A 26,668-nucleotide genomic window follows, 5' to 3' on the forward strand; every position below is an offset into this window, starting at 1 on the left:
TGCCAAAGCACTTCCAGGTGATGTCATTTTCTATTGCAATTCTGAGTGTTTACAGGCCTTGATTCTGCTAGGTAATTATAAAATCTACCATGGCAGTAAGGCTCACTGCATGAGCTAATGCCATGATATAGAATTAATCAAACCTAAATGAAAAGGTCATTAGAGAGTTAAATTATTTCAGTGATACCAGAGTAACACCACATAAACAGAATTATCCTCCATTTTGATATAATAGATTCTGAAATTTAGTCATTAGTTTCACCTCACTAAGCCTATTTAATTACTGATGTGGTTAATTACTTAAGCCCATTGACCACTATTTAGTATTCTGTTACTTATATTTTTGGCTCTTTGAAAAAAATGGTATGTCACATTCTTAACTTATCGTTATGCTTCACCTTAATTACTTCCTATGAGCTAACAGAGATGAGCTAATAAAACACTAACAGTACAGGGCATGACTATTTCTTAAAAAAAAAAAACACTAACAGTTATTTATTAAACTTTTACTATATAGGGGATTGTGCATAGGTATAAAGGGAAATTGTTCTTTTCATGGTAAAATAAGTGAATTTCCTAACACATTAGAATGGTATTTAGTTTCTTAGGGGAGCTTTAATGGCCTCCTTTGCCATTGTCCCTGACCAGAACAGAGCAGATTAAGAATCTGTGTAGAAATGTGCTTTAAGGAATTCTGGATGATTCGAGGCAGAGAAATGGTGCAGTGTCACTTAACAGCTGAATGTCCATTTTCTCTGGCAGGTTAATGTAGTTTGCTGATGTAAATGTGTAGTAGTCAGGGTAGGCTAGATGATGTTGCACTAACATACATTCCCAGTATCTCACTGACAACAAAGATTTATTTCTTGCTTAAGCCACATGTCCCCTGTGAGTTAGCTCAGTCTTACATCCTCTCTGTTAGGGGCTAAGGCTGACAGAGGCGTCATCTTAATTCCATAACCATCAGGGTAGGGGGAAGAGAACGTAGTGAATTACACACATATTTTCCCCAGAATTACAATCTTACCACGTGCCCCAAAGAAACAGGACCAGAATATTCATGTCCAGCAATAATGACTATCACACACCACCACTAAGGACTTCAATGGAGGGAGCAAGAAATGGAGCAAGTCTCAAGAAACTCTGTTGTAGTTCTTCTTGCTCTGTATGGTCACGTCACTCCAGCTAAAATTCTATAACCTTTGAGCAGTACTAGATGAATTCAACTGAGCATTTTGGGTTACGTGTGTGCTCTTCTTTTTTCTGTGTAATCTGTAATCTTTCAGGGATGCTTCAGTCCTCCTTTTACAATCTCACTGCATCCTGATGTTCTCATATAGAATTGATCAAAAGCAAAGATTTAATTATTTGAATAATTATTTTCCTATGTACAATGAGGGAAGAAACTGTAATAACTGCTTTTCCAAAGCATCTCACTCAGTGCCAAGGTCAGAGTGTTGCAAAATAAATGTAGGTTGTGTGAACAAATGAATGAATGAGAAGATAGAAATTCCAGCCAATTTGAAGGCGGTTGTCAGCTGGAAATATTTAATATCTATTTCTGTTTCAGTTCTTATCTTTATTTCTTCATTCTACATCCTTTGTGCTTAATTTATTCATTTTCATGTTTTTTCATTTTCTTAAATGAAAGCTTAGTTCTATTTACACCTTTCTTTTTTAATATAAGCATATAAGCATTTAAAGTTATATGTTTCCCTTTAATCAGTACTCTTTCTGTGCTCCACAAATTTAGATATGTTGTATTTTAATTATTATTGAGTTCAAAATATTTTCTAGTTTCTGCTGTAATACATTTTTTGATCCACATGTTATTTAGAAGTGATTATTTAATATGCAAATATTTGAGGTTTTTTTGGGTATATCATTGCAAATGAAGATAATTTAATATCATTTCATAATTAATGAAGACTTACCTTCTGGTTGAGCATATGGTATCTTTGTGAATATTCCTTGTGCACTTGAAATAGATGTGTATTTTTTGCTATTGTGTTCTGTAATTTGCAATTAGTCAAGTTGATTGACAGTGTTGTTCATATCTTTTATCTCTTTACTGACTTTTTTCTACTTGTTTTATCAATTTATGAGATATAGGTGTTGAAGTCTCCAAATATGACTGTTTCTTTCCTAGTTCTGATTTTAATATTTGTTCATAAAATTTTAAAAATTATTTATTACATTGTTAATTGCAAAATGGTGAATTTGTCCATTTCTTTTATTCTGTAAGGAAGTTCTCTCTCTCACACATAGCCTCTTTCTTAAAAAGTATCTTTCTGGTTGTATTGATTCATTTTTTTGGTCAATGTATTATAAGCCATTATGATTATTATTTTTAATTTGTCCTAAATATCACCAGGAAAGTCCTTTCAGGTAATCTCTGTACCCTTTTAATGTATCCCTTTTAGTATATGAACACATCTTTGATTTCCGATGCAACAAAATATTTCAGGCTCACCTTTTACTTTCCCAGTCCCAAACCTCATATCTTTTAGTTGGAAGTGACATTTAAAAACCAACATCTGGGGGCTTCCCTGGTGGCACAGTAGTTAAGAACCTGCCTGCCAATGCAGGGGACCAGGGTTTGAGCCCTGGTCCGGGAAGATCCCACATGCCGCGGAGCAACTAAGCCCATGTGCCACAACTCCTGAGCCTGTGCTCTAGAGCCCACGAGCCACAACTACTGAGCCTGTGTGCCACAACTACTGAAGCCCGTGCATCTAGAGCCCGTGCTCCGCAACAAGAGAAGCCACCACAGTAAGAAGCCTGTGCACCGCAACAAAGAGTAGCTCCCACTTGCCGCAACTAGAGAAAGCTCACGTGCAGCAAGGAAGACCCAACGCAGCCAAAAATAAATAAATAAATAAAATAAAAAATGATATTAGTGATATCAAACTTAGCAATGCCATTATAAGAAAGGAAATTTAGAGAGCAATATACCTTATAAACAAAGACACAACATTTGTTAACTAAGAATATCAAATCAATCTAGCAATATATAACAAACGATAACGAATTTATACTCTGACAAATTCAGTTTTATCTCAAGAAATTAAGGTTAATTTATTATGCAAAACTAAGTCAATCTAATGGGATACTAAATAATTAAAAAAGAACAAACTATTGCTATGTACAGCAGCATGGATGAATCACAAATTCATTGTGCTAAATTAAGGAACCCAATATTAAAACGTTATATACCACATAATTTCATTCATTTGGCATTTTGGAAAAGGCGATAATATAGGAGGACAGAACAGATGAGTGGTTTCCAGGAGTTTGATCGGGAATATGTTGTGAATACAAATGAAATGAATGAGATAATTCTTTGGGATATAGGAATATTTCTGTATCCTACTCTGGTTGTAGTTATGAGAATACATACACATGTAAAAACTTACTGAACTTTACACCAAAAAATGTGACCTTTGCTCTATGTAAATTAAAACAAATCCAAAAACAATTTTATTTTTATATTAATAGAAAAAAGCAGATAAACTGTCATCTTAATAAAATTCAGACAATGCTTTTGACAAAAGTCAATATCCCTTTATGATAAAATGTCCTAGCAAATTAGGAGTAGAAAAAAATTTTCTTACTGTGACAAAGGGTATTTGCAACAAACCTAGAGTTAACATTATACTGACTCATGAAATAATGAATACTTTTGCCCTAAGATTGAGAATAAATACACCCACTCTCACTATGTCTGTTCAATGCTGTATTGGGCAACAAGGCTAAAAAACCCCTCCCAATTCCAGAATATGTTTTCATATTTCAGTATCTACAGAGGAGAAAGGCCCACTAGAAGGATATTGGAATGGAGACCTAGTACCCAACAGAGGTAGGTACCATTATTATTTACATTTTGCAAATACCGAGTCTTAGAAATGCTATTTAGTTTGTTGTTAAGGCGAAAATTGAACATTAAATTTTATGTTTCTAACCACTAAGCTGTACTTAATAAGTTACACTCAATTTCTCTTTGCATCTTGTTACTTCACCTCAACATTTTGTATAGTCTTTGGTCCAAGGTCTATGATCCAGAGAATAATGACATCCGAAGTCTTGTTTGGAATATTTGAGAAAACTTTCACCATCTGAGGCTTACTTTTTTTTTTAATCCAGACATTTTTAGCTACTCATTTTTAATTAAATGGAACATAATTATATGATTAGACTCAGATGAGCTACAGGGAAATTTACCAATGTATTTGAAACTAAAAGATAATTGGAAAGTCTATCTGTGATGCCCCAAATTTTAAGAAATACATACTTTAGTTTTATCAGTGGCTTTGCACTGAAAATTATTCTGGGCCTGCAAAGGCAAAGCTCATTCTGGAGAACCGTATTGCAGAATTTCATGACACATTCTGAGTTCATGTGGCAAATTAATAAAGGACATCATTCTGGGTCCCTTAATGTTATGTTTTGCGTTTTACTTTACAAGTTACTTAGAAATTCATTCTTCTATCTTGGCATGAGATTAGTTCAGCCTCCTAAAGGCTATCAGCATTGTCTTTGAGTGACAGGCTCTATACTGGAAGTTAAGACTTCTTAGTTTTAATTTGTATTTCAGAGTACTAGTTTGTAGGTGGGAGAAGCCAAAGTCCCTTCCAGAACCCATTCTACTTTGTTGGAGATAGTTTCTGGACACTGCAGTGCTTGAATGCTGCTTGTGTTCACTGCCAGCTTTTATGCAGGATCTTTATTTCCTTCTGACCCATTTAAGCCTGTTAGGTGATGAGAGGAAAATGAAGGAAGCTCTTCCTTCATTATGTACTGCTATTATGTACATTATGTACTTCTATTATGTACTGCTTCCTCACTGTCACCTTTACTGGGTCCCAGAAGGGAGAGTATAAAATCCCAAAGGAGAGTGTTAAATCACAGGTAGAGATTAGTATATTCACAGAATGAGTTTCCTGCTGGTATCCTGTTTTGCTTTACATTTTGGTTTTTAGAACAGAGTTCCACTTAATTTTTTAAGAGAATTATTTTTTCTATGATAAGATTTGGAATTACCCTCAGGCAATTACTTAATTCAGGAACTATCTGCTGAATACCTAAACCAGTGATGGGAAAGGAATTTTGTTGAGAAGGAAAATAGTGCAAGTAAAATATTTATGGCTAGTAAAGTATTAATAATTAAGTTTATGGAATATAAAAAATGAGAAATAATATTCAGTACATTTTATTAAGTGGCCTTGTAAAAGAGAAGTGAAGATGAAAGGACATGAGTAATTGTTTATTAATTTGAAAAATAAGTAGGAAGGTGTGGACTTGTGTGGACATTCTGTTTCTTCTATTAAGTTTATTTCTGTCAATAGGCATAGTTGTTTTCATTTTTTAAATATCGTATTAGCAGAAATCAGTGTATAGAGAGAGCAGATAGCAGTGAGCCAGAAAGTTACCAAAAAAATATAGGAAGTATAATGATTAAAAAAAAATACCAGATGGAATGGATCACCAATGATATGTTGTCAGATGCCAATATAGCCAAATGTCTTCAGAAGATAACTGACCAGGTAGGCTTCATCTCCTATCTCCTAGAATACTAATACCCTCATGGTCCCACCAAATGCAACAGGAGGCCAAACAGTCAAGAAAGCAAATCATAAACTATGGAAGCTTAATAAATTAGTAAAATAGATGTTAAAGGATGTATATGTGATAAGAACTAGGGTCATGTGAGGAATTAGAAATGTGGAAGGTTAGAGAGAAAAAAGGAAAATCTGTCTATATATCTTATTAATTTACTGATTTTTGTATAAGCCAAACTTTTCCCTGTGTTTTTGAGTTAAAGTAGGCTATAGTTAATTAAACTGAAACTTGTGTAGGGTTTAAGATTGACTTACAAAACATTTTATCTCTCATTAAAAACTCCAATCAATTAGTAATGGCTACTTCAATTGCTCTATGGGGTTGTGTGGTGAAGCCGTATTCAAGTTCTGTGAGAGTGTCATAATCAATTACTTATGTCTACAGTGATCATGAGAATGTCTCCAGTGATTATGACTTCTTACCCTGAATGAGACCTTTCAAAACGGATGGCTCTTATGTAAAGCAGGGCTCAAATCAGACTAGGATTGAAAATTTGTCAGACTTCTAATGTCAAGCAGATATGGAGTTTGATGAGGAATAGATGGCCAGTGACTGTATGTTCTAGAGACCGACTAGAGCCTAAATATAAAAGACAGTTTAAACCCAGACATGAAGAAGAAAGTGGACTCACATTATATCACATGATTCTTGGCTTGGAATCAAAGATTTGAGGAGAAAGATTCAGCCAATAGACTTCAGAATGTTCTTGGTTAAGGAAGGCTGAGATTGGCTGATATGAGGTTTTGTTTTCTTGAGTGATCCCTGGTTTATGGATAGTGCTTTTACATCTTTCTTGGACTTTGGAATATAATCCATAAGGATTCCATATGCTTAGGGTATATCATTGAATATGTTCACTTGGGTTCTGATAATATAGTACATCCCAGCCTTAAGAGAACTGGTTGGCAGTTCTTGGGGAGATAACAATTCCTGTAATGGTTTGTTTGCTTTTTTAAAGATAGGCTTGTAGGAAAAACAGGCACAGTAATAGAATGCTTAAGAATATTGGACAAAGTTGGATGCATTTTGAGTGTATGTAGACCAAATTCAGTGATTCAATAGGAACTTCTGTCTCTGAGGCTATAATGGGTTTAGAAAACCAAAAGACACATCAGTGAGAAGAATGATTAACACAACATTACTCTTAGCAATGTCAGTCAGAATCCAAGATCCTAGCTATCTGCTGGAACAGGTAACTGACAAATTCTAACATACAGACATTGACTTTGCTATTAAAAAGCTAGGAAACCAAGCAGGGTAATTGTGAATGAGGTAGGGACCCAGTTATCAGTGAACTCTAATCAGTGGATTGGTGGCATTGGACTGATAAAGCAATATCATGAGATTCCTTCTACTTCTCTACCAGGGCCTAGTTATAAGGCTAGTTAAAACCTATGGAAGGAAGCTACGACCAGGCTTAGAATCAAGGGCTACAATTCTGGATATGAAGAAAAGAATTTGTCAGGTACTTCAAGTTTTATTCAATTTTTGAAGTTCTCTGTGGATGTAATTTTACAGTCTCTTTGTAGGTATATTCTATTGATTAAAGGAGTGAAAAATAATTTTATAGTTATATATAATAATTGACTGCTCTCCTGGAGATAAAATTCTTCCTACTCTATAGCTGTGAGTGTGGAAAACGGTGTCCTTTTGAGACAATAAAACCAAACCAGGGAATTCCTTGCAGTCCAGTGGTTAGTACTTGGCCCTTTCACTGATGTGGCCCGGGTTCAATCCCTGGTTGGGGAACTAAGATCCCGCAAGCTGTGAGGAGTGGCCAAAAAATAAAAAATAAAAAATAAATCAAACCAAACCAAACCAAATGTACAATTAATTGAAAGCAAGAACTTTCCCTGAGGTCCATGGATCCTTAGGGTTTACGAGTGGAGTTTGAAAAACCACTAAACTGTTGAAGCTCTATCATATATATATATATGTATATATTTGTGTGTGTGTGTGTGTGGTACGCGGGCCTCTCACTGTTGTGGCCTCTCCCGTTGCGGAACACAGGCTCCGGATGCGCAGGCTCAGCGGCCATGGCTCACGGGCCCAGCCGCTCCACGGCATGTGGGATCTTCCCAGACCAGGGCACGAACCCGTGTCCCCTGCATCGGCAGGCGGACTCTCAACCACTGCGCCACCAGGGAAGCCCCTATCATATATTTTTAAAAAAATTTTCATTGTAGTATAAAATATTTTATAACATATCATATAGGTGTACAACTTGATGAATTTTCTCAAAGTAAACACATGTCTGAAATCAGTGCCTGGAACAAGAAACATTGTCAGCATCCCTGAAGGCCAGTATCCCTTCCATTCACTAATCCTGTAACAAAGGTAATTGCTGTCCTGACTTCTAACCCCATAGGTTTATTCTAGTATTGATCTAAGTGGAATTCTATAGAAAGTGCTTTATTCGTCTGTCTTCTTTCTCTTGACATTTTACTTGTGAAGTTTATTCATGTTATTATGACTAGGTGTAGATTGTTCATTCTCATTACTAAATAATGTCCCACTGTGTGACGCTGCCATGATTTACTTATCTATTTACTGCTGATGGGTATTTAGATAGCTTCTAGTTTGGAGCTATTGTAAATAGTATGTCTATGAATGTTTCAGTACATGTCTTTTGGTAAATATATTTTGGCATTTCTGTTGTATAAATCTAGTAGTGAAATTTCTGGGTCATAACTGTAGACCCTCTACTTTCATCAGTCTGATTATCTCTCTAATTTCAATGTCCACTCTTCCATCTTTTCAAAATGGCATAGTAAAGTTTATGGTTTGAATCTCTCCACTTTTTTTGGCAACAAAAACATGGAGTAATAGATTAAGCATTGAAAGTTAAATTTAAAAAGATATATCAGTGCTCCAAAGAAAGATATTTCCATAAACTAGAAATGAAAACACACATTCATTGTGCATTGTGATAGATAATAATAAAACCACACCAAAATATTATCCTCGAACTAGAAAATATCAAGGATAAAAATGAAATTTTAAGTGCAAGTAGGTTGGAAAAAACAAGTTATTTACACAGCAACTATAATCATAGTCGACTTATCAGCAATGCTAAATACTAGAAGATGAGGAAATGCTATTTAAAAATGCTGTTTAAAAAAGATGAGGAAATGCTGTTTAACACTGAAAACTATCATTCAAAGAAGAGAGGTAAATTAAGGTATTGCCAGGGATACAAAAAGCAAGGAGTCTTTCCTCCTGCAAATACTTCTCAGAAAGAATTATTGAAAACGTAGTTCAAAAGGAAGCACATTCATAAAACCTTGACCACACTTTAGATCAGGTGTCATCAAACTTTTTCTGTGAAGGGTTGGATAGAAAATATTTTAGGCTTTACGAGCTACATCATCTCTGTGGCAACTACTCAGTGAGGCTGTTGCATTGTGAAAGCAGCCATGGACGGGATGTAAAGGATGGTGTGGCTGAGTTCCAATAAAACTTTTTTTTTTCTTTTTACAAAAACAGATGGCAGAGCATCTATGGCTCACAGACTGTAGTTTGCTGACCACTACTCTAGATCACAAAGAGAGACTCAAAAAAATTAAAAAATGTAATTATCTCTCTCTGTGCCACATCTGGTCTGGTCCTATTCGGTATCAGAATTAGTATAGAAATGGCATAAAGTTCTTAATCCCTGTATTTGCAACATTTCTTTCTTTAGATTTTATATTACAAGATAATATAATTACAATTCTGTTTTAGAATCCAACAACAACATATCTTGGATCATTTTTATTTCTAATAGTTATCACCAATGCACACGAACCTTGGCTTTTCAGAAGAAGGGCTCTCTTGTGGAGAGAGCCCCATCATGCCCTGAAATGCTGGGGTCAGATGGGTCTCCACAGATTTTTGTGCCGTTGGACAGAACAAAAGTGTCTTCTGGGCTGAGTGCCACTTGGAAGACTTTGTACGATTATTCAGATGCTTTTTCCTTCATTGCTGTTTCCATGTCTCATTTCAGAAGAACCTCACTACAGAGGCACAACCTTCTCTCAGGGCTGGATTTAGCAGAATGTGTTTGATCATTTAATTTCTTCACGCCCTCAGTGCAGAAGGGTTACATTCATATTACTGGTTATTGGCAGAGTTGGCAATTTTTTAAGTCAGTTGATTTCCTGGCACTAAAGATTACACATTTAAAAGCAGTTTTGTCAGAAGAAATATGAAGCAAATGCTTAAGTTAAGTCTCTAAATCACTCTCAGGCTTCAATGTAGCTTGGTTATTCATACAATTTGAGTTAGAAACTGGGGACCAGACAAGCAGTGCATGCCTGCTAACGTTGACAAAAAGGATACAATATAGAAAGTTTTTATTCAGTCTATTCCTAAAAATGTAATTTTTTCCTGTCTCTGTATTCTTCTGCATACTCCTGACTGAGAAATGCATGTTTCTTTTAATTCTTTTGCTGACTTTATTTTTTTTCTGATAATATTAACGATGTACATTTTTAAGTAATAGATTTAAGGATTTCAGAGGTAGAAGAGACTCAAGATATCCAATGTGTTACCTGATATCAAAACCCTTCTACAGTATTCTTGCTAAATAGTCACTTAGCTTTTGCTTGATTACTTCCTATAATGGATAATTCACTATATCCCATGATTGCCCAGGCCATTCTCAGTCATGTCGTATTGATTAGAAAATTTGTTTCTTATTATAAGTGTAATGTTAAATATTGAATTTCTATAGTAGAGATTTTACATAGAGGGTTGAAAGATAAAATTTGTACAATACGAGTTATATCCAGTGTGATTTTGAATAGTTATGACTATGAAACTCTGATCGTTTAGTATAATAAAGGTTTATTTATGACCTCCATTATTCCAAAAATGATTCAAGAAGCCTCAGACAAAAAGCATGACAAGCAAGATAAAGATTAAAGTAGGTGAAGAAAACAGGCCCAAAAGAAATTAAGAAAGGGAAATGACATCAGCTAAAATTACGGTTTATCATAAAATTTGTGATATTAAATACTTCATACTTACTAGTCTAAGCAGCCAAAGCAAAGAGAGATACAAGATAATTTATGGTTAAGGCAGAGCTATTGTTTTCCTTGGTAGGCAAACCGTGGGTCTTCATAACGGATATATACAGGGATGTACTGAACAAAGTCCTCAACCATATCTTCCCAATATATATTTCAGAGGAAGCTTGCTGATAACATGCTACACAGCAATCCAAGTGTGGTTTTGTAAAAGTAGTTCTGTTGCCCTATCAGAGACCTATGGCCTAGTAGTCTGGTTTGACTCAAGGATAATTTGGAATATAAATGGGAAGAGATAATTTGAACATCTACAAAAATTCCATAATTGAACTTTTTATATGAATAGCATAACAGAAAATAAAATGTTATATTCTTTGGCATGATTTAGAAGTACAGAATTTTTAAGTGGTTTCTTAAAGACATGTTCAAATACTTTGACAATGAACTGAGTAACAGAGAGTTGATGTCATTTTAAAATAAAAGTAACCTAATGAAGACAAGCAGCTATGTAGATAATTCTCCTTGAATGAGTTTACATTTATGCACGGCAGGTGGGCGTGTAATTCCCGAGTTCACTATGCAATCCTGAAATGCCATCTGGAAACTAACCAGTAAACTCTAGACTAGTGGTTCTCAAACTTTAGTATATTGAAGAATCACTTGGGAACCTTGTCAGACATGCAGATCTCCCCACAGCCAAATATTCTGTGTGGAATATAGGAATCTGCATTTTGCATGTGATGTGGACACATTTTGCAAAACATTGCTCTAGACCTGGTAAATCTCTACTCTGGGGCTGAGATTACTATAGAGTTAGCCAAAATTATCAGTAGGTCATTATTCACAAATTTTGTTTCATTTAATTTTCCCCCTTTGGAGTTGGAAGATTATGTCTCTTCTTTCACAAGATTTCTATAAGATTGCCTTCATTCATTTAAAGTTCCAGGGACTTTCCTGGGGGCACAGTGGTTAAGAATCCGCCTGGCAGTTCAGGGGACATGGATTTGAGCCCTGGTCCGGGAAGATTCCACATGCCGCAGAGCAACTAAGCCTGTGCGCCACAACTACTGAAGCCCACACGCCTTGAGCCAGTGCTCCGCAATGGGACAAGCCACCAAATTGAGAAGCCTGCACACCGCAACAAGGAGTAGCCCTGACTCACTGCAACTAGAGAAAGCCTGTGTGCAGCAACGAAGACCCAATGCAGCCAAAAAAAAAAAAAAAAGTTCCAGGTTCAGAGAAAGATAAAGGAGATTTCCAGAGCTAATATAAAAATCTCTTCTGGTTAAGACTTTTCAGTGAACCTCTACACTGTACCACCAAGTTGCCAGGTAACAACTTTGTTTTTATACTGTATTAATATAGTTCATCGAATTTTAGTATTATTATTCTTGGAAACTTCTTTTTCTTGTTCACAGGATGCCTGAGGGAGACCATGTTATTTATAGTTGTGTGGTTATAAACACATTGAGAGACACAATCTGTGTCACTAAGTATACGGGGCATAGCAGGATGGAAGAGGCAGTTTTGCTTCTGGTAATCCACTTATCTTCCTGTATGTGATGGTGAAAAATGAATTATCTGGCTACCTGCTTGAGTAGCTCAGGTGAAAAATTTGCATATTTCAGCTCTTGTACAATCTGGTTATTTGCCTTCTTAAAAACAGAGCTGCTAAAAACAATGTCATGCTTAAATTCACACTAAGAGCAATGACAGAGAATGAAGTTCTCTTTGTCTTAAACTCGGGCTTCATTTACCTAATCACTTTCAGCATTTTCAGAGTCAAACACTGAAGAATGTAAAGCTCTTTGACTAAAGCAACAAAGCTGACATGTGTTCTTTCTACTATTTGTCAGGCACTGTGTTAGGTTATGGGAAAAAGGGAACGAATAGGACAGATGATATCCCCAAGGAGTTCACATTGAATCCCCTCACCTCCTTTTTGGGCTTTTCACTGCTGTACCTCACCCTTGATCCACCAGGGGAATTTCTTACTGTGAGACAGGTCACTAGGTGAAGAAATCACTTCACCAGGTTATTTTCTATTATCAGGGATTTAAAAATATTATGTTTTGACAATAAAGTGTTATTGTGTTTCTAAGCTTAGAGAGTAGAAGTAATAAATGAAATCAGTTTTTTGCTTTTTTGTTTTTGTTTGTTTGTTTTTAAGTATCAGGAGGGAAAAAGGAGAAACATAGAGTAGGTAATGAAGTGGCTGTGATTTCTGATTTTCTTTTCATCTAGGGAAAACATAATCACAGGGGTTTTGTGCTGCTTATATTGATGTGCTATGCTTTCTTTCAACGTGAGTGAGATGCTAGCAGTTATATACAGATGATAAGAAATTCTGAGAATATTGAATGAAAGGATTTCTTTCCTTAGTGAATGGGCAATCTTCCTTGCTTGAAAGAATGCCCTCAAATAAAAGCCCCTGAAATGGCTTTAGATGCAAACTTGGTTACAGCTTCTGTAGAAAAGCCAAGTTTAAGAAACACTGAGCAATCAAGAAGATATTTGATGAGTTAAAAGGGGTTTTCTATTCTAGTTGAGTGGCAGGAAGTTAAGTTAGGCCAAGTAGTAACTAATAAATGATTTCAACAGGTAGTATTAGTGAGAAAATTAGATGTGTATCCTCAGAGTATTTAAATCTTTTTTTTTCTAATTTGTGTATCATGTACTTTAGTATTTTCAGTGACTTTTTGGTATTTTTTTTTTTTTTTTTCCTGTTTGTGATGTTTTCTGTTCTTTTGATGAAATTCTTTCATCAAAAGCCAACCAAACTGGGGCTTCCCTGGTGGTGCAGTGGTTGAGAGTCAGCCTGCTGATGCAGGGGACAGGAGTTCGTGCCCCAGTCCGGGAAGATCCCACATGCCACGGAGCGGCTGGGCTGGTGAGCCATGGCCGCTGAGCCTTCACGTCCGGAGCCTGTGCTCCGCGACGGGAGAGGCCACAATAGTGAGAGGGCCGCATACCGCAAAAAAAAAAAAAAAAAAAAAAAGCCAACCAAACAAACAGAACCCTGAGTTTTGAAACATGCCACATATATATCTATATATCTATATATCTATATCTATATCTATATATATATATATATATACCTGTATTAATTCCATCTATGGGATGTTTGGTTATTTATTAATTTTTAATGGCAGTTTTCATTTAAATTATATTATAAACAACATTCCATTTGGCTAATTTATAAGATAACAGCATAATTATTCTAGCATAATTTCTAAAGAACAAATTAGTTCAAATCACTAACAGATTTGCTGAAATTGGTTATGTAATATAGTATTTTAGCAGAATAAATGATTTAAACTAACATAACTTGTGGAGGTTAATAGTAACAAACTTGAGAATAATTCATAGAAAAGGTTAGAAATATACTAATATTAATGTTAATGACATTAACATGATTCTTCTATATTTTACTGATGTAACTAGTCCAGAAAACACATAGTAAGCAACAACAAGAAAAAATGAGAACCTCCAATAGCGACCAATGCTGTTGAATATAATTATAAGAAATTATAAATTGGCAGCTAAAACTCTAATCCTAAATATTATATCCATGTGATATCCCTGTAGTTTGTTTTTTTTTATTTTTTACATCTTTATTGGAGTATAATTGCTTTATAATGGTGTGTTAGTTTCTGCTTTATAACAAAGTGAATCAGTTATACATATACATATGATCCCATATCTCTTCCCTCTTGCGTCTCCCTCCCTCCCACCCTCCCTATCCCACCCCTCTAGGTGGTCACAAAGCACGGAGCTGATCTCCCTGTGCTATGCAGCTGCTTCCCACTAGCTATCTACCTTACTACGTTTGTTAGTGTGTATATGCCCATGACTCTCTCTCGCCCTGTCACAGCGCACCCTTCCCCCTCCCCATAACCTCAAGTCCGTTCTCTAGGAGGTCTGCATCTTTATTCCTGCTTTACCCCTAGGTTCTTCATGACATTTTTTTTCTTAAATTCCATATATATGTGTTAGCATACGGTATTTGTCTTTTTCTTTCTGACTTACTTCACTCTGTATGATAGACTCTAGGTCCATCCACCTCATTACAAATAGCTCAATTTCGTTTCTTTTTATGGCTGAGTAATATTCCATTGTATATATGTGCCACATCTTCTTTATCCATTCATCCGATGATGGGCACTTAGGTTGTTTCCATCTCCGGGCTATTGTAAATGAACATTTTGGTACATGACTCTTTTTGAATTATGGTTTTCTCAGGGTATATGCCCAGTAGTGGGATTGCTGGGTCATATGGTAGTTCTATTTGTAGTTTCTTAAGGAACCTCCATACTGTTCTCCATAATGACTATACCAATTCACATTTTGACCAACAGTGCAAGAGTGTTCCCTTTTCTCCACACCCTCTCCAGCATTTATTGTTTCTAGATTTTTTGATGATGGCCATTCTGACTGGTGTGAGATGATATCTCATTGTAGTTTTGATTTGCATTTCTCTAATGATTAATGATGTTGAGCATTCTTTCATGTGTTTGTTGGCAGTCTGTATATCTTCTTTGGAGAAATGTCTATTTAGGTCTTCTGCCCATTTTTGGACTGGGTTTGTTTTTTTATTATTGAGCTGCATGACCTGCTTGTAAATTTTGGAGATTAGTCCTTTGTCAGTTGCTTCATTTGAAAATATTTTCTCCCATTCTGAGGGTTGTCTGTTGGTCTTGTTTATGGTTTCCTTTGCTGTGTAAAAACTTTGAAGTTTCATTAGGTCCTATTTGTTTATTTTTGTTTTTATTTCCATTTCTCTAGGAGATGGGTCAAAAAGGATCTTGCTGTGATGTATGTCATAGAGTGTTCTCCCTATATTTCCTCTAAGAGTTTGATAGTTTCTGGCCTTACATTTAAGTCTTTAATCCATTTTGAGCTTATTTAGTGTATGGTGTTAGGGATTGATCTTATCTCATAGTTTTATATGTACCTGTCCAGTTTTCCCAGCACCACTTATTGAAGAGGCTGTCCTTTCTCCACTGTACATTCCTGCCTCCTTTATCAAAGATAAGCTGACCATATGTGCATGGGTTTATCTCCGGGCTTTTTATCCTGTTCCATTGATCTATCTTTCTGTCTTTGTGCCAGTACCATACTATCTTAATTACTGTAGCTTTGTAGTATAGTCTGAAGTCAGGGAGCCTGATTCCTCCAGCTCCGTTTTTTGTTCTCAAGATTGCTTTGGCTTTTCGGGGTCTTTTGTGTTTCCATACAAATTGTGAATTTTTTTGTTGTAGTTCTGTGAAAAATGCCAGTGGTAGTTTGTTAGGGATTGCATTGAATCTGTAGATTGCTTTGGGTAGTAGAGTCATTTTCACATTGTTGATTCTTCCCATCCAAGAACATGGTATATCTCTCCATCTATTTGTATCATCTTTAATTTCTTTCGTCAGTGTCTTATAATTTTCTGCATACAGGTCTTTTGTCTCCTTAGGTAGGTTTATTCCTAGATATTTTATTCTTTTTGTTGCAGTGGTAAATGGGAGTGTTTTCTTGATTTCACTTTCAGATTTTTCATCATTAGTGTATAGGAATGCCAGGGATTTCTGTGCATTAATTTTGTGTCCTGCTATTTTACCAAATTCATTGATTAGCTCTAGTAGTTTTATGGTAGCATCTTTAGGATTCTCTTTGTATAGTATCATGTCATCTGCAAACAGTGACAGCTTTACTTCTTTTCCGATTTGGATTCCTTTTATTTACTTTTCTTCTCTGATTGCTGTGGCTAAAAGTTCCAAAACTATGTTGAATAAGAGTGGTGAGAGTGGGCAACCTTGTCTTGCTCCTGATCTTAGTGAAAATGCTTTCAGTTTTTCTCCATTGAGGACGATGTTGGCTGTGCGTTTGTCATATATGGCCTTTATTATGTTGAGGAAAGTTCCCTCTATGCCTACTTTCTGCAGGGTTTTTATCATAAATCGGTGTTGAATTTTGTTGAAAGCTTTCTCTGCATCTACTGAGATGACCATATGGTTTTTCTCCTTCAATTTGTTAATATGGTGTATCACATTGATTGATTTGCACGTATTGAAGAATGCTTGCATTCGTGGGATAAACCCCACTTGATCATGATGTATGATCCTTTTAACATGCTGTTGGATTCTGTTTGCTAGTATTTTGTTGAGGATTTTTGCATCTACGTTCAACAGTGATACTGACCTGTAGTTTTCTTTCTTTGTGACATCCTTGTCTGGTTTTGGTATCAGGGTGATGGTGGCCTCGTAGAATGAGTTTGGGAGGGTTCCTCCTTCTGCTATATTTTGGAAGAGTTTGAGAGGGATAGGTGTTAGCTCTTCTCTAAATGATAGAATTCGCCTGTGAAGCCACCTGGTCCTGGGCTTTTGTTTGTTGGAAGATTTTTAATCACAGTTTCAATGTCAGTGCTTGAGATTGGTCTGTTCATATTTTCTATTTCTTCCTGATTCAGTCTTGGCAGGTTGTGCATTTCTCAGAATTTGTCCATTTCTTCCAGATTGTCCATTTTATTGGCACAGAGTTGCTTGTAGTAATTTCTCATGGTCTTTTGTATTTCTGCAGTTCAGTTGTTACTTCTCCTTTTTCGTTTCTAAATCTATTGATTTGAGTCTTCTCCCTTTTTTTCTTGATGAGTCTGGCTAATGGTTTATCAATTGTGTTTATCTTCTCAAAGAACCAGCTTTTAGTTTTATTGATCTTTGCTATCGTTTCCTTCATTTCTTCTTCATTTATTTCTGATCTCATCTTTATGATTTCTTTCCTTCTGCTAACTTTGGGGTTTTCTGTTCTTCTTTCTCTAATTGCTTTAGGTGCAAGGTTAGGTTGTTTATTTGAGGTGTTTCCTGTTTCTTAAGGTAGGATTGTATTGCTATAAACTTCCCATTTAGAACTGCTTTTGCTGCATCCCATAGGTTTTGGGTCATCGTGTCTCCATTGTCATTTGTTTCTAGGTATTTTTTGATTTCCTCTTTGATTTCTTTAGTGATCACTTCGTTATTAAGTAGCGTATTGTTTAGCCTCCATGTGTTTGTATTTTTTACAGATCTTTTCTTGTAATTTATATCTAGTCTCATAGTGTTGTGGTCGGAAAAGATACTTGATACAATTTAAATTCTCTAAATTTACCAAGGCTTGATTTGTGTCCCAAGATATGATCTATCCTTGAGAATGTTCCATGAGCACTTGGGAAAAATGTGTATTCTGTTGTTTTTGGATGGAATGTCCTATAAATATCAATTAAGTCCATCTTGTTTAATGTATTATTTAAAGCTTGTATTTATTTATTTTCATTTTGGATGGTCTGTCCATTGGTGAAAGTGGGGTCTTAAAGTCCCCTACTATGAATGTGTTACTGTCGATTTCCCCTTTTTATGGCTGTTAGTATTTGCCTTATGTATTGAGGTGCTCCTATGTTAGGTGCATAAATATTTACAATTGTTATATCTTCTTCTTGGATTGATCCCTTGATCATTATGTAGTGTCCTTCTTTGTTTCTTCTAATAGTCTTTATTTTAAAGCCTATTTTGTCTGATATGTGAATTGCTACTCCAGCTTTCTTTTGGTTTCCATTTGCATGGAATACCTTTTTCCATCCCCTCACTTTCAGTCTGTATGTGTCTCTAGGTCTGAAGTGGGTCTCCTGTAGACAGCATATATATGGATCTTGTTTTTGTATCCATTCAGCCAGTCTGTGTCTTTTGGTGGGAGCATTTAATCCACTTACATTTAAGGTAATTATCGATATGTATGTTCCTATTCCCATTTAGGTATTTTCCTTCTCATGTGTTTCTTGCCTAGAGAAGATCCTTTAGCATTTGTTGTAAAGCTGGTTTGGTGGTGCTGAACTCTCTCAGCTTTTGCTTGTCTGTAAAGGTTTTAATTTCTCCATCAAATCTGAATTAGATCCTTGCTGGTTAGAGTAATCTTGGTTGCAGGTTTTTCTCCTTCATCACTTTAAATATGTCCTGCCAGTCCCTTCTGGCTTGTAGAGTTTCTGCTGAAAGATCAGCTGTTAACCTTATGGGGATTCCCTTGTGTGTTATTTGTTGTTTTTCCCTTGCTGCTTTCAATATATTTTCTTTGTATTTAATTTTTGACAGTGTGATTAATATGTGTCTTGGCATATTTCTCCTTGGATTTATCCTGTATGGGACTCTCTGTGCTTCCTGGACTTGATTAACTATTTCCTTTCCCATATTAGGGAAGTTTTCAACTATACTCTCTTCAAAGATTTTCTCAGTTCCTTTCTTTTTCTCTTCTTCTTCTGGAACCCCTATAATTCGAATGTTGGTGCATTTAATGTTGCCCCAGAGGTCTGTGAGACTGTCCTCAGTTCTTTTCATTCTTTTTTCTTTATTCTGCTCTGCAGTAGTTATTTCCACTATTTTATCTTCCAGGTCACTTATCCATTCTTCTTCCTCAGTTATTTTGCTATTGATCCCTTCTAGAGTATTTTTAATTCCATTTATTGTGTTGTTCATCATTGCTTGTTTCACCTTTAGTTCTTCTAGGTCCTTGTTAATTGTTTCTTGCATTTTCTCTATTCTATTTCCAAGATTTTGATCATCTTTACTATCATTATTCTGAATTCCTTTTCAGGTAGAGTGCCTATTTTCTCTTCATTTGTTAGGTATGGTGGGTTTTTATCTTGCTCCTTCATCTGCTGTGTGTTTTTCTGTCTTCTCATTTTGTTTATCTTACTGTGTTTGGGGTCTCCTTTTTGCAGGCTTCACATTCGTAGTTCCCTTTGTTTTTGGTGTCTGTCCCCAGTGGTTAAAGTTGGTTCAGTGGGTTGTGTAGGCTTCCTGGTGGAGGGTACTAGTGCCTGTGTTCTGGTGGATGAGGCTGGATCTTGTCTTTCTGGTGGGCAGGTCCACGTCTGGTGTTGTATTTTCGGGTGTCTGTGGACTTATTATGATTTTAGGCAGCCTCTCTGCTAATGGGTGGGGTTGTGTTCCTGTCTTGCTAGTTGTTTGGCATAGGGTGTCCAGCACTGTAGCTTGCTGGTCGTTGAGTGAAGCTGGGTGTTGGTGTTGAGATGGAGATCTCTGGGAGATTTTCACCATTTGATATTATGTGGAGCTGGGAAGTCTCTTGTGGACCAGTGTCCTAAAGTTGGCTCTCCCTTCTCAGAGGCACAGCACTGACTCCTGGCTGCAGTACCAAGAGCCTTTCATCCACACGGCTCAGAATATAGGGGAGAAAAAGTATAAAGAAAGACAGAAAGAGAATAAAAGAAAATAAAGTAAGGTAAAATAAAATTATTAAAATAAAAAATAATTATTAAGAACAAAAAAAAATTTTTTAAGTAAAAACAAAAACGGACGGAAAGAACCCTAGGAGAAATGGTGAAAGCAAAGCTATACAGGCAAAATCTCACACAGAATCATACACATATACACTCACAGAAAGAGGAAAAGGGGGAAAAATAATGAATCTTTCTCTCAAAGTCCACCTCCTCAATTTGGGATGATTCGTTTTCTATTCAGGTATTCCACAGATGCAGGGTACATCATGTTGATTGTGGAGATTTAATCCGGTGCTCCTGAGGCTGCTGGGAGATATTTCCCTTTCTCTTCTTTGTTCACACAGCTCCCGGGGTTCAGGTTTGGATTTGGCCCCGCCTCTGCGTGTAGGTCGCCGGAGGGCGTCTGTTCATCTCTCAGACAGGACGGGGTTAAAGGAGCCGCTGATTCGGGGGCTTCGCCTCACTCAGGCCAGAGGGAGGGAGGGGCACAGAGTGCGGGGCGAGCCTGCGGCGTCAGAGGCTGGCATAACGTTGCACCAGCCTGGGACGCGCCGTGCGTTCTCCCGGGGAAGTTGTCCCTGGATCCTGGGACCCTGGCAGTGGCGGGCTGCACAGGTTCCCCGGAAGGGAGGTGTGGTGAGTGCCCTGTGCTCGCACCCAGGCTTCTTGGTGGCGGTAGCAGCAGCCTTAGCGTCTCATTCCCGTCTCTGGGGTCTGCGCTGTTAGCTGCGGCTGGCGCTCTGGAGCTCCTTTTAAGCAGCGCTCTTAATCCGCTCTCATAGCGCACCAGGAAACAAAGAGGGAAGAAAAAGTCTTTTGCTTCTTCGGCAGGTCCAGACTTTTTCCCGGACTCCCTCCCGGCCAGCCGTGGCGCACTAGTCCCCTGCAGGCTGCGTTCTCGCCGCCAGTCCTCTCCCTGCGCTCCGACCGAAGCCCGAGCCTCAGCTCCCAGCCCCGCCCACCCCGGCGGGTGAGCAGACAAGCCTCTCAGATTGGTGAGTGCTGGTTGGCACCGACCCTGTGTGCGGAAATCTCTCCGCTTTTTCCTCTGCACCCCTGTTGCTGTGCTCTTCTCCGCGGCCCCGAAGCTTTCCCCCTCTGCCACCCACAGTCTCCGCCCGCGAAGGGGCTTCCTAGTGTGTGGAAACGTTTCCTCCTTCACAGCTCCCTCCCTGGTGTAGGTCGCGTCCCTATCCTTTTGTCTCTGTTTATTCTTTTTTCTTTTGCCCTACCCAGGTACGTGGGGAGTTTCTTTTTTTTTTTCCCTTTTGCGGTACGCGGGCCTCTCACTGCTGCGGCCTCTCCCGCTGCGGAGCAACAGGCTCCGGACGCGCAGGCTCAGCGGCCATGGCTCACGGGCCCAGCCGCTCCGCGGCACCTGGTATCCTCCCGGACCGGGGCACGAACCCGCGTCCCCTGCATCGGCAGGCGGACTCTCAAACACTGCGCCACCAGGCAAGCCCCGTGGGGAGTTTCTTGCCTTTTGGGAGGTCTGAGGTCTTCTGCCAGCGTTCAGTAGGTGTTCTGTAGGAGTTGTTACACGTGTAGATGTATTTCTGATGTATCTGTGGGGAGGAAGGTTGTCTCCGCGTCTTACTCTTCCGCCATCTTCTCCTAGATTCGGGATGTTTGTTTTTTAGAACAAAGGAGTATAGAAGGAGACCACTGATTTAACTAGGTAAATGATGGAGGGTAATGGCTTTAAGCAGATTGGTTGTAAAATTAAATTAAAGAAATTTATGCCAAAGACGGCATCTTCAGCCGACACTTCATGTAGGCATGCAAATCGTGACCTTCCCATACTACTCCGATTTCTCTGTTCGTTCTCACTTGCTTTTCTTGGAGACGACATTTCTTCACACAGGTTTTGCCTCTACTCAGTATTCACTTTGAATCCTCCCTCAAAGCCTCTGTCCTCCTGGGAGACTTCAGAGTGGCTTCTCCTGACTCTGATCATCTCTTTCCTTTAACCCTTCTGCCACTAACATATCCCATGTACCATAACCCGTGGCTTTTTCTGTCTCTGGGATTGCACAGAAAACGCACCCAAATGACAGGGCAAGTGTAGCCTCTCCCTTTGCAGTCTGACAGCTCTTCTCAGAGGGGAAAGGTCATTGAGAAAGGATCTAACTAGAGACCAGGATGCTCACTTCTAGTCCACATTCCACCCTCAGTTAGCCACGGAACTTGGGCTCATCAGGCATCTCTCTAGTCTGTAAGAGGTGTTAAAAGATAACCTGAAACATATTAAACATGTGAAGAATTTATTTGAGCAAAAATAGATTTGAAACGGGCAGCGCCAATCAGGAAGTGGCTAGGTGGCCAGGGGAAGGACGGGAGCCAGGGTTAAGCAAGTTCAGAGAAAGTGGAGGAGTTTGCCTGGCTATAGCTTAAAGCCTAGTTTGCTCTTTGTGATTGATTGTTTCTTAGCGCTTCAATTTCATAACTTTGGCGCGTTTACAGGCTTAGATTTTGGTTTATGTTTGCTGCCGGCATTAAAGCTGCCTCAGTCTAATGGTTTCCTTGTTTAATTAATTGAACAGCAGATATCAGCTGCTCACCTGCAGACGGAACTGATGTGACAGGTGAGGTAAATGAGATGTGCTTTGTAAACTGTAAAGTGCTCTGTGAACGTGGCGACTCTGCATCCTGTTCAGTCTCTCTGGTCGGCCGTGACCATTTCCTGGGCATCTGACCTGTGCCACTGCGCAGGGCCTTGCTCTGGGAAAGCCTGGCGCCTGGCTAAATGTCCTGCTGTCGCCCGCTGAAATTCTTAACCGCTTTGTCTTTTCACTTGTGGTTTATAAGTCAAGGCTGAGGGAAAATGGAGCACAGGAAGAGATGCTTGGAAATAAGCATAATATGCACCTCCTCTGCTCCTTGCTGCCTTATTTGAATATGACGCAGAATTCCAAGATATTTGGGGGTTAAGTATTGCTCAAATCCACTAGGAGGTAAGATGTTAAGACTATGACTGAGTAAGGGGTGGGAGGCATTTACTGACTGCTCCTAGAGACCACACATTCCTGGTTGAACCAAGACTTGTCTCTAATGCAGAAAGAAGGCCATGATGGCATTCTGAAAAATAAAAACAGCCACAGAGCTCTACCAGGCCCTTTCTTACTTGTGTTACTTCCTTGCATTAGCCAACCACTTACACTGAAAGTAAGGACATGAAAAGGAAAAATAGGGCTTCCAGTTCCTTCTCCTTTTAGTTCTTCCTTACACATCAGTCAGCCAGTGTAGAGTGTCAGTAGAATGTATGCTTATCAAGAAAGGAAATAAAGATGGTGGTGATGATTGTACAATATAGAGGTACCTAATACCACTGAACTATCCACTTCAAAATGGTTAAGGTGGTAAATTTTATGTTATGCTTATTTTACCACAATTAAAAATATTAAAAATTAATTTTAAAAAGAAGTAAAATAAAACCAGTTGAATTAATTTTATGGAATGTTTCTGCTATTCTGGTGAGAATGAAATATACATGTACTAACCAAGACATATGAATTACATAATTTTGTGATACTGCAACTGAGTTAAATTCTCTCATATTTTCATTTAAAATGACATTGCATAATATAAAGTGAATGATAAAATTTCTTCCATTTAAAATTTTAATTTAAAAAAGTTTGAATTATGTTAAATAGCAAATATTAAACAATATGACAAGTTGAGAGAAAGACTACAAAAGAAAGGAAAAAAATTATATTTTAGTACTATTAGAGGCATTGTTTTTTCTTGCTTTTTAAACGAGGGGCCCCAGATTTTCATTTTGTATTAGACCCTGAAAATTATGTATCTTGCCCTGTTCATCTGTACTGTATTTATATTGGTGAGGAATGTATTTGGAAAATGTAAAGAATGCATGTAACCCCACATATATAGCTTTGTGAGCACAAAGTTCCCAGTGGGATGCTAAAATAGAGATGTACACTTTTTAAAAAAAATTTATTGGAGTATAGCTGATTTACAATGTTGTGTTAGTTTCAGGTTTACAGCAAAGTGAATTGGTTATATATATATACATGTATCCACTCTTTTTTATTTTTTTTTAGATTCTTTTCCCATATAGGCCATTACAGAATATTGAGTAGAGTTCCCTGTACTATATAGCAGGTCTTATTAGTTATCTATTTTGTATATAGTAGTGTGTATATGTCAATCCCAGTCTCCCAATTCATCCCTGCCCCGCCCCCATCCCCTGGTAACCGAGACATACACTTTTAACCTGAGCCTTTTACCCATGTCATGTTGTTAATAAGCTTATTCTGTGGGTTCTCTTGCTTTACTTTTGTCTTCAATTCATTTCTTGATATATATGCTGTTTGATAGACTATTCAATGTCTCAGCCTGGCATTCATCAGTGACAACATTTAACAATGAAAAGTTAATGAAGCAGAAAGGATTTTAATTGTTCATAACCATCTTTTCACTTTTACTAATTGCTTTTTGGGTTTTCCATACATCTTCTTTAGGTTAAAAGAATTCTCAAAAATAAAGGAAGAAAGAAAGAAAGAAAGACTTCTAAATTCTCACATGCATTTTCAAGTCCTTCTTACCAATTCCATAGTAATAAAAAGAAAAAAGGAATGTTCCCTGCAGCTCTGAAGACCCCTGAGTGCTAAGTTTGATATTGAAAGTTGGTCTGCCTCGTTTTTAATCACTCTTTACATCTGTTGTTCCTTTTTATAACTTTTCTTATTTGCCTTGTGCTAATATTTTCATATTATTGATTACTGACAAGAAGAAAAGAGCACTTAATAAATTCCTTTCTTCACTATATTTCACTGATTCCATTTTTTCCCCTCCTCTTCTCCCTTTCTGTACCTATATCATCACTGACTCAAATGCCTGTCATCTTCAAAGCATGCTTGAGGCCTGTGTCTCGGCTGCAGGGAACCAGGCAGGTATTAAACCTTAGCATCTTGCTGTTCTTTTAAAAGTGAAAGGGTCAAGAAAATCCACCCTGTTGCCCACTTGGTAGATCATTCTAAACTTAAGCTGTTACTTTTGTTTTTAAGGGATAAAAAATATGCTGCCTTTCATATTAAGAAAGACCCTATTGTCCTCCTTTCCATAGAGCCTGCACTTTGAATTGTATTTCCAGTTGGAGCAATGATCCATCCACATCCCGTTTCAGGATCGGCTCTGCGACCAACAGCCTACCGTGAGAGGTACATTTACTGGGGTGATTGGTGCAGTCCAGTTTGTAGCTGAGAAACAGATTATCCGCAAGCCAGGTGTATTAGAACCTGTTTTCTGTTTCACTAATATGCTCTACTTTGATATCACCAAACTTAATGGACCCTTTCCTGTGCTTTGGTTAGCTCTACTTTGTAGCATTTGAACACTGACACCTACTTTTTCCTCTTTTGGTTTCTAGGTCATCCTTTTCTCTTTTTTATTCTTTTTCCTTATAGTCATATATCTTTTTCCAGCAGCTTCTTTCCTCTAGCAGTTGTTCTTAAGTGCCAGTGTTCTCCAACGCTTGTTCTCAGCCCTGTTTTCCTTTTACTGTATAATATTCTCACTTGGTGATCTCATTCAAACCGTGGCTTCAACTGCTATGTCTACCCTGTTGACTTCTTTCCTGCCTAGATCTTTCTTGAGTTTCTATATATTTATAGTATCAATTAGGAAAGTATCAGTTATTACACAAAATCTGACAAACAGCTGAAAAAAATAGTGCATATTTTTTCCCACTTACTGAATAATAAATCCAGAGATAGTCCATCTATGGCTTTTGCAGAAGACCTTCTAGTCAGTAATGATCCAAATTCCACCTGCCTTTTTGCTCCAGGGTTGTTAGCATATTGGCTTTTGTCTTCATGCTTATTGCTTCCTAGTCATGCAATGGATGCTACATCTCCTGGCATCACATCCAGAAAGGGAACATGGAGGAAGGAATAAACAGCTGAGTCTATTTTTTTAAATTGGAAAGCGAAGTATTCACTAGAAAGCCCACCCAACATATGTTCAGATGCAACTCTGATAAAGTTTCACTTGGCTGTCCATAATTTTAAGGTGGACTATAAAGTTGATTATTAAACTTTCTTCTTCAATAATGGATAAAGGCAAGGGAGAATTTAGTTATGAAAAATTCCTCCATAGTTTGAGGTACCCAATCCAGCTTTGGCCCATCTATTTTCAAACTTGACATCTCCAACTGAATATTCCACAGATACCTTAAACTCAGTGTACAGATTTTTTGGAGTGGGGCAAAAATTAGAAAAAAGGAATGGCAAATGGTGAGTTCCCTGTTTTTGTGGTTTTAGCCTGGGGATGAAAATCATGTCTTGATATAAGGCAGCTGAAACATCCATAGAAAACCTACTAGCTTCATGACCAGAGGAATCAGAGGACAGAACTTATGGCAGCTATAGCTGAAGGAAAGTGAGGGGACCATCCCAGAAAGGAGAGAGCCTGAAAATGGAAACCCCAGGTATGTGTAAACTCATACTTATAAAATTATAAAAGATAATGGTACATATGATTTTGTACATTGGTTGATATGAAACGTTTCCAGAAAGGTTCAGAGAAATTCATGGAAGCCTGAGGGTGATTATAAGAGAGTCAGGTAGACTTTCCTAGAAATTGTACCATTTTAACTAGATCCTGAAGGATCCACTTTGTTCTTCCAAGGAAGGATGACAAAGATGCATGACCAATGAGCCATCAGAATCAATAAAATTCTTGGCCCCTATAGTTTAAATCTTAGGGAAAGGAATATGGGTAATCCTATAGATATTCCTGCAGGGAAAATTTGAGTCCCAAGTGATTTAGGGAA

General features: G+C 37.7%; 1 protein-coding gene across 16 annotated transcripts in view; it reads left to right on the plus strand.

Moving 5' to 3' along the window:
- DNAJB9 (DnaJ heat shock protein family (Hsp40) member B9) overlaps positions 1-26,668 on the plus strand; it is a 714,883-nt gene that overhangs the window by 392,358 nt on the left and 295,857 nt on the right. For 14 of the 16 annotated variants that reach the window (XR_013829608.1, XR_013829609.1, XR_013829610.1 and 11 more), the window contains 4 exons: positions 3,797-3,859; positions 20,707-20,870; positions 24,962-25,055; positions 26,157-26,323. The gene's annotated coding sequence lies outside the window, so the exon portion shown is untranslated. Of the gene's footprint in view, positions 1-3,796; positions 3,860-11,568; positions 12,125-20,706; positions 20,871-24,961; positions 25,056-26,156; positions 26,324-26,668 lie in introns of those variants that run through there. The other 2 variants (XR_013829615.1, XR_013829622.1) reach the window with 2 other exon arrangements.

This window comes from Stenella coeruleoalba, assembly GCF_951394435.1.
Source record: "Stenella coeruleoalba genome assembly, chromosome: 9".
NCBI lineage: Eukaryota > Metazoa > Chordata > Mammalia > Artiodactyla > Delphinidae > Stenella > Stenella coeruleoalba.